Raw genomic sequence first — 9,644 nt, forward strand, 5'->3', positions numbered from 1 at the left:
CCAGCAAAGGCAATTACTATTCTAACTTCAAACACCTCAGATTAGTCTTGCATGTCTGTCATCTTCATGTAAACAGAATATTATAGTATGTACTATTTGTTTCTGGCTTCTATCATTCAACATAAAGTCTGTCAGATCCATCCATGTAATAGTTCCTTATTCTTTGTATTGCTGAGTAGTATTCCACTGTATGGTTATATTTCAATTCATTTATCCATTTGCTTGTTTCTTCTTATTGTGAAGCCACAGGCTATTGTATAGTCATACCTCAGTTTGCTTGGTGATGGAGATTTGGGTTGTTTTCAGGTGCTGAATGTTATAAATGAAGTGGCTATTAACATTCTTGCACAATTCCTTTTTTGGACATATTTTCTTGTGTATTGAATAAATTCTTGTATGTGGAGTTGAACTGCTGGGTACTATATGTTTAATTTTGTAAGAAACTATCAAGCTATTGTCCAAAGTGGCAGTACCATCTTACACTCCCTGTAGCAGTGTTCATGCGTTCCAGTTGCTTCATATCCTCATAACATTTGGCACACCAGAGACTGTGGTCTTGCAAAATGAGTCTTCTGAAAACATGAGATGAGACTATACATGAACATAAAAAATTATGTCGAAGAATAATTAGCTAGTGAAAATAGCTGTGGCCACCTAAGCTTTCCTAATAACTCATTCCCAGTCTTTGTTTGATATCTATTGCTTAGTCATCCATAAATTAATATCTTATCCCAATCTATCAAACATTTCTAGACTGGTGCGCCTGGGTGGCTCAGTCCTTTAAGCATCCAAGTCTTGATTTGGGCCCATCTCATGATCTCAGGGTCATGAGACAGAGCCCCAAGTCAGGCTCCACACTGCGTGTGGAGTCTGCCTGAGATTTGCTCTCTCCATCTCCCTCTGTCCCTCCCCCTGCTCATGTGCATGCTCACTCTATCTCTCTCTCTCAAGAAACAAAAAACAAAACAAAACAAAAATTTCTAGACACAAAGAATAGAAAAAGAAGAAAATTTTTGATTAAGTTATGGAGCACAATTTAGGAGTTATTTCAAAACTACTTACTTGAAGCAGCATTTCAAAGGCAGCATTTCTACCTCAACACTTTCTGCATAATGATAAAATAAAGCTCAAATCAACTGAAGATTAGAAAATTCATTCTATTAGGTATGAGCAGAGATAATAAACCAATATAGCATAAAGATACAGGGGGTAAAATACACATTTGAAAACTTTTGCCTCAGAGGGAGACCTGGTATGAACACTGATTATAACAAGCAGTTTAGCTAATCATGCGTTTGACATAAGACAAAACGGTGGGTGTTCAGATGTCTACAAGGCTGTTGGCCATAGGTAATAAACGTAATCATCTCAAACTAGTGTTTGCTTTGAATATACCTAAATAAATGTGGCTAAAATATACACTTTTAGAATTCTTTCATAAAGGAAATGACTAATAAGTGAATTTTTTCCTAAGGTCAACCAATTTTACCCTGTAGGAATGACACATAGATTGATATAAATGATTTTTTAATTATGTCAAAAAACCTTTAGAAAACCGCTATGATTTTTCTTTCCAAGTCTCAAAAGAACATAATTCAATCTGGCAGCTAAAATTTTGAAATCAATTTGCAAAAGGCATTTAACTAGCAGTTAATAATCAGTGACAGGGTCTTTGAATCTTCCTAATAACAGTAATAAAAGTTTTTTTCTCTTAATTGACCATATTATAACATCTTCCTTTTTATAGAAAATAGTTAACACTTTAGTGATCTTGTTAAAAATGTTTCTATGTTATACACACCAAAACCTCCATAAGAGATTAATGTTTTAATGTATTATATACACTTTTCCTGTCATTTACTGAAAATTCTCAAGAGTACCAAGAGAATAAATATCATAGACAGTTTTCTATAACTTCTGATTCTCTAGCATATGCAATTCATATGGTTTATGCAAATAACTTTAAGTATTTACTAATGGTGTTTTAAGAATCGACAGTTTAATTAGCAAAATGGTGTTTCTGACCAACCAAAGAAGTAAGCTTATTTTAAATACCTGACTTGCCTTTTAAATTAGAAAACCTTATTATATTTTCAGTATCCTGGGGCATTCACTGCACCAGCCTCGCCCTATGGACCTTGCTAATTAGCCCCCAAAGGTTACAACGATTGAATCTACAACTGCTTACTCAGATGGAACTCCCATTCATCATCTTTCTCATTTTCTCTCAACTGTTTATGTTCTCCTGTGGCCTCGTTGACATTTTTGGTTTCTATGCAGCCCACAGTTAGCATATATCATGGCAGATGAATTCAGGAAACTTCTTTTCAGAATAATCACTATCTCTATCCCATATATGTTTGTGTGAAAGAACTACTATGAAGAGATGATGGCACAGACACTAACCTACTTTCGTATTACCTTTCAGTTAGGTTAGCCATCCTTATAGAGAGAAGCATTTAAGTGGTGGTAGTATATTTTTATTTAATGGATGAAAGGTCCTCCAGGATAACCCATGCTGAGCAATAATGGAGAATTTAAAAAAATACAAGGCCTCCACAATTTTCATCCATCTTTCCCATACTAAAAATTCTTTTTTTTTTTAAATACACTGAAATAGATGGGAATTTCACTGTTTGCTTGCTTGCTTTCCTAGAAACAAAGAAATAAGACTTGCAGGGACTGAATGAGCCTAGTGCCCTGTTTATACATGATGTAACTAGTTCATTGTTCAAATTAACCACATGGGCGTCTTCTCTAAAAATATGTTTTTTGCAGTCCATCCTTAATGATTCTAATTCTGAATAACTGAAGTAAGACCCAAGAATCTGCATTCTTAATAGTCCCCCAGGTGATCTTCACCGGGATGGATCACAACCATATTTGAAAAGCCTGGCTTTATCTGGGGTACTGTCCTCTTTAACAACATGGAATATCCACATGAGGTCACCGGATGTAGATAGACAGATGTGGTTGGCTTTGAGAGGTTACTATGATACCCAGGACATCATTCTGGATTCTTCCAAACCTCCCTCTATTTCTGATTCACTTTGCGAAAATTTCTACCATGCCAAAAAATTCATCCTCATTTGTACCTTAAAGAGGGAGAGTTAAGTGGGAAATTTTTCAGGGCGTGTGCTAAGTGATGAGGGTAGGAAACAAAAAGAAGCACCCATTTTGTGATAAAGGAGTGGTTATGACAACTGGTGGATACAAAGATATACAGTGGGCTTGGGGTAGAGGCAATGAAGATGAAAGAAAGCAGCAAACACCCCCACCGGGACTGGTCTGAACAGAATAGGCAGGGGGTATGGCCAAGGGAAGTCCAGTCCTGGGGAGTCCTCAAACTGGGTTGCTGCTCTGCACAATGACCCTTTGGCCTGCTAGCTGAGTCTGTCACCACTATTCCCTCAATTTTCTTACTCCCAAGTTAATGCACCTGCCATCCAATTAACACCTCATTTAACTATACACCTGAGGCCTTTGCTTCAGCACTCTATTTTGAAACAATTAGCTGAATAGGGTAGTGTGATTATAATTAGGTGAGAGACACAAAGAACAGTGTGATTAAGCCTTTGTGAAAACCCTTAGTGGAAGAGGGGTCACAGTAAGAGAAACAAATGAAGTTAGGATAAAGACAACTTTCTTTTAAACTGTGGGATGTTTTGGTACATAGTATTTCTTACATTACTTATGTCACCTTTACCAACTCATAGCAGTGAATTTTCTTATATATTACATTCTCTCAAGTATAAGGACCTGTAATATTTTGTTTGAAATTATCATCATATATTTTGGTCAAGTGAAAACCCACAAATAGTTGTAACTCTGAATTTCAATTCTATCTAGAGACAATTGGGATTATTTCTAATGAAAATACTGTGATGTTTTATAAATCTGAGTGATTTTTATATACAAATATGAATTTAATTTTCCCTATAAATTTGTAAAATCTAATAAAAAACACATATTTATATCTTCACACCTATGTGAATTTTTTTTCTAGATTTTTATCATATCAAGACTTTCTAGAGCAGTGCTTATCAAACTTGAATGTGCATGAAAATTGCCTGGGGCATGTCTGTAAGAAGCAGAATCTGATTTACTAGACAAGGAGTGAAGACTTTAATTTTGAATTCTAGCAAGCTTCTGAGCAATGCTCATGTTGCTGTTTCAAGGGTCCACTCTGTAGCAAGGTTCTGTCTGGAATATATCTCCCAAGTAGCCAAATGGGTTTTCATTGAAGAGGAATATTCTTTCTATTTCAAATGTTATGTTTATGAATTATCACTGGAACACAATGGAGACTACATTTCATGGCAGAAACCAATACATTTTAGTCCTCTGAAAGTTCCTCACTTTAAGAAAACATTTGGTATCTTCAATGGACTTCAATTTTTTCTGGTACTCTATATAAAAAGGCTTAATACTTTTGCTATTTTAGATGAGAGGTTTAATTAGTATTCATTAAGGAAATACAAATAACTTGACCACTCATCCTTACTCCCAATCTGGGATCATCTCAATAGTAAAAACCCGTAAAATATTTATTTGATCACTGAGGTGTAGAAATGAGTGAGGATAGGTCCTTTTTAAGCCCTTAAATCTGCTAGTAATCAGCACACCAATATATCTTTTCTAGAGAAGAAGCAGCTCAAATTAGCTAATTTGTAAAGGGTAAGACACTTGATTTTGTTAACTGGCCGATATAAAAAATGAACAGCAAGAGAGAGAAAAGAGAAAAACAACCCTCATGGAGTCATAAAAAAACAGGGAGGGGAAAAGGGGAAGAGTCAACAATAGAAGCCAAAAGTGAAATACAGAGGGTTTCTGACCCCATGGGGGCCCATGTAGATGTGCATGTAGGAGGCAGAGGAATGAAAGAATTTATTCCACTTTCTGCATCCTGAGAAATAAAAAACCAAAGGGGAAAAACTGTTTTCTTCAGTGATCAGGAGAGTTTAGGAACAGAGCTTAAATTTGGTTTGGAAGTGAAACAGACAGCATCGGGGAAGACACAGTTCAAAGGAAACCCAAAAAACACAGGCTTCAGTTGGGGAGAGGCAGGACCTCAGTGAACGGCAGAGGCTTCCCACCTGGAGATACTAAGCAGGAAGGACCTTGTGCTAAGCCGCAACGACCTGGGCCATGTCCACTCTGAATCAGTGTGCCATCACTTCATTCATTCCTAGAAATGCATATCACCAATAAGGTGCAGACTCTGGGTGCAGAAAGACACATTCGGTATCACCCAGTCCTGCTCCTCCAGTTTGTAATGCAGTGGACTAATTCCCCCCCAAAGCCTAGGTGACTGGCCCAAGGTCAGATTTTAGGCCAAGCTGATTCTGAAACCAGTTCTCCAGACTCTTAGTCCCTGCTTGTGTCATAACAACAAAACCCACTGAATGGTGCCCCACTAGGGCATAAGATGAACGCAGAGGAAGGATGAAGAAGAGAGAAGGAAATCCGCCCCACCCGCACACATGAGTCTTAGTAAGGGACAAGACAGGATGGCCCGACATAGCATGTCATCTTAGTGTGGCCTTCAGAGCTTACAAAGAAATTGTGATTTAAAAAATGGAAATACAGGGGTGACTGGGTGGCTCAGTGGGTTAAAGCCTCTGCCTTCGGCTCAGGTCATGATCCCAGGTTCCTGGGATCGAGCCCCACGTCGTCAGGCTCTCTGCTCTGCAGGGAGTCTGCTTCCCTCCCTCTCTCTCTGCCTGCCTCTCTGCCTATTTGTGATCTCTGTCAAATAAATAAATAAAATCTTTTTAAAAAATTGAAATAAAACAATTAAGATGAGCTTCTATCATCATCTATCAACCTTTTTTTCCCAGGTCTCAGTCAGACTTTAAACCATTTTACATACTAGCAAGAGTTAAGATGTGAATTTATATATATAAATGAGCTTTGCAATTATCAAGGGTCAAATTTTCCTTTACAAACAAAGACTTCCTTAAAGTATGATCAACATTCTTGATAATAAAGATATGTGTTTCATTTCACGAAACATTGTTACTTTCAGAATGCTGTAAATGCAACTTAATACATGTGCAACTTAAGAGAGTTCTCATCAATAATTCAAAAAGCAAAGCCTTGTTTCAATATGCTGTAGGACATCATGTATTAATGAGGGGCATATTTGTTGGTTCCAATATTTGCTTCCCCAAAACAATAAAAGCTGTATTTATTTGTAACATAATTATAATAGGCTAAATTAGATGAGGAAAATTTGAGGCAAAATTTTTCCCCAAAAGACAAAAGTTATTATTCTACCAATACCAATTTATTAAAGGCATATAAATTCAGATATTAAACTCCAGAGTACACCGTAGCTGCATTTTTTTATTCAATTTATGAGTTTACTGAGGAAGCTTAAGGAAACTGCAAACTTTAGAGCTCCTATTGTTTAACCTATCAGGGTTGAAGAGTCAAGTTATAGTTAGGCTATCTCTCCATATAGGAATTAAGCATGAGCACTCCTATTTTCATATATTCTCATATACTTTTCCCTCTACTAAATCCTCTGTACAACTAGACTCTCTGAGGCAAAAATTTTTAATTGACATTGAGTCTCAGGGAGTTAAAGGGGCCTTAGGTGACAGAAATATCCTGGACATTTCCTCACTGTACTCATTTGTGAATACTAATAAATATACTGGTATATTCTGTTTACGTGCTAGGACCAACTAATTCTCACAAATGCCAAATTTTCTTTCCTGTACTAACCGGCAGAAATTGACCATCTAGATTTTTCCATGAACTAGGCCAGCTTTTGGGAAAGGTCAAACAAAAGACACTAATGTTGACAGCTAGAAGAGCATTTACAAAAACAAAAAAAGAATAAACCACAAGTTTAAAATGAGCCAGGCATATTGAGCTTTACCTACAAGCACATAGAAGGGTTATTTATTAATTAGATTAACCATTTTCTGATGGAGAGTTCAACAGAGCAGTGCCATTAAAAAAGAAATACTTATACATTTGTAAAAATCTAGTAACTGGGAGATGCAGGGCAGTTTAGGGGTTAAAGATGTGATCTTTGGAATAAGATTTCTGGTTTAAATCCTAGTGCTGTCACTAATCTATGCGACCATGAACAAGTTACTAGGTAGAAAATCACAGTACATACCTTATACTATTAATAACCAGACTAATCTTCCCTCAGAAAATGCCCCATCCTAATCACTGACACTTGTGATATATTACCTTACACAACAAAAGGACTTTACAGGTGGGATTAAATCAAGGATATTGAGATGGGGAGATTATCCTGGATTATGTAATCACAAAAGCCCTTTAAAAAGGGAGGCAGGAGGGCTGGGAGGAGGAGATGGGAAGACCATGGCAGCAGTCAGAGTGATGCAGGTTCATAAGCCAAGGAATGTGGCAACTTCTAGAAGCAGAAATAGGCAAGGAAATGGACGCTCCGCTCCCCAGAGCCTCTAGAAAGAACCCAGCCCTGCTGACACCTTGAATCTAGCCCAGTGAAACTGATTTCTGATCTCCAGAACTGTAAAATAATAAACTATGTTGTTTTAAGCCACTAAGTGTATGGTAATTTGTTGCAGCAGCAATATACTACCTTGTAGGGTCACAGATGTAGTAAATACATGTAAAGCAATTAGAATGTTAGCCCAGAACAAGGTAAGTGCTATGCACATCAGGTATTATTACCATAAATCAGATTATTTCACTTCTGTGCTTAAAAACCTGTTGTCTTCCCTAAATGCTGTGAATGAAATTAATTTGCTGAATTCTATCTTCTAAAGTTTGTGTTCTTCATTTCCTGCTGACTTTTTGAAACCTTTCAAGCCATACCTGTCCAGCCACAGTGACTTCTTTCAGTCCTTTTAAAAATGCCTTTGAACCTCAGGACCTTTGTAATGGTTGTTCTCATAAAATGGGGATCTTTTCCTTCACGTTTATCCCAGCTAAATTCTACCTACATGTCAAATCTATTAAAATAGTTTGCTTCAAAAAGGCCTTTCCTGAACATAGAAACTCCCTCAGAATATCGTATTCTTAACGGCCAATAAGCACACGAAAGATGCTCAGTATTATTCGCCATCAGGGAAATGCAAACTAAAAACTGCAATGAAACACCACTAGATAACAACTGGGAGGGTTTAAATAGAAAAGACAGATAACAGCAAATGTCAAGCAAGGATGGAGAAGAATTGGAACCTTCATCTACTGTTGGTGGGATTATAAAATAGTGCAGCCACTTTGGAAAACAGTTTGGCAGTTTTTCAAAGTGCTAAACATAGAGTTACATTTCATAATGTATATAATTGTCAAATCACTATGTTGTATGCCTCCAAATAATATGCTATTGTATGTCAACTATCCTCCAATTTAAAAAAGTAAGTATGACCAGTGGTCTAGCAATTCCACTCCTAGGTAAATACACAAGAGAAATAAAAACATATGGGCACGTAAAACATGTCCATGAGTGTTTCACAGCAGCATTATTTGTAGCAGAGAAAAAGCATTAACAACGCAAATGTCCATCAACTGATAAATGGATAAACAAAAATGGTCTATTCATTCAATGGAATATTATCCAGCAATAAAAATAAAGTACTGATATATACTACAACATAAATGAACCTTGAAAACATGATACTGAGAGAAGCCAGTAACAGAGACAGCAGGTAGTATAGTTCATTTACATGAACTACCCAGAATAGACAAATCCATTGAAGTACAAATTTGCTTAGTTAGATGCCAGGAGATGGGGGAGTAGGAACTAAGGAGTGATGGATTATGGGTACTGGAGTTTCTTTTTGGGGTGCCAAAATGTTCTCAAATCTGGTGATGGTTGTAAAACTCTGTGATTATACTAAAAAATATTGCATTGTATATTTTAAAAGGACAAAACTCATCGTATGGGAATTATATCTCCAAAAAGCTATTTTGGGTTTTGGGGGTTTTTTTAGATTTAAAGAATACTGCATTCAGTATCATGGTAGCAATTATCATAATTTGAAATCACTGTAAGTTCTAAAAAGCCAGACACATATCTGTTTTTTTTTTCTTCATTGCTGTGTTGTACTCCCTCCACCTCCTATCATGACAAGTATGTGGTAAATGTTCAATATTTGCTAAAGAAGTAAAAAGGATTCTGACTGGTATGTGTAAATGACAACAGCAGTGATGATGACATATGGAAAGCAGCCATCAGTTTGAGCCTAAACAAGGCAACTAAAGCTAACCTTGAAAACCAGCTCTGCTTCTACTTTTTTTTTTTTTTAATTAAATTCACTTGCTGTTGTTACCTGACTCCTTTAGCAACCAAGCTTATCCACAATGTTCATTTCTAAACTAGCTTCAGAGAAGCACAGAATGTCATTTTTAGTCAGAGAACAATTTGGGGCATCAACATCCTCATGACACCATTGTTGAGCATATTAGACCCTCAATCTTCTGGCATGTTTCCTGTCTTCCAGAACACAGACACGGCTCTGTCTTTGCTGTTCATCCAGATATCCTTTGTCTTTTCTCATATTTACTCATTCAACATGTGTTTCATCACCCTTTCTCCAGGTGATAAAAATATAAAAATTAGGGCTCCTGGGTGGCTCAGTAGGTTAAAGCCTCTGCCTTCAGATCAGGTCATGATTGCAGGGTCCTGGGAT

This window comes from Lutra lutra, chromosome 11 (genome assembly GCF_902655055.1).
Source record: "Lutra lutra chromosome 11, mLutLut1.2, whole genome shotgun sequence".
NCBI lineage: Eukaryota > Metazoa > Chordata > Mammalia > Carnivora > Mustelidae > Lutra > Lutra lutra.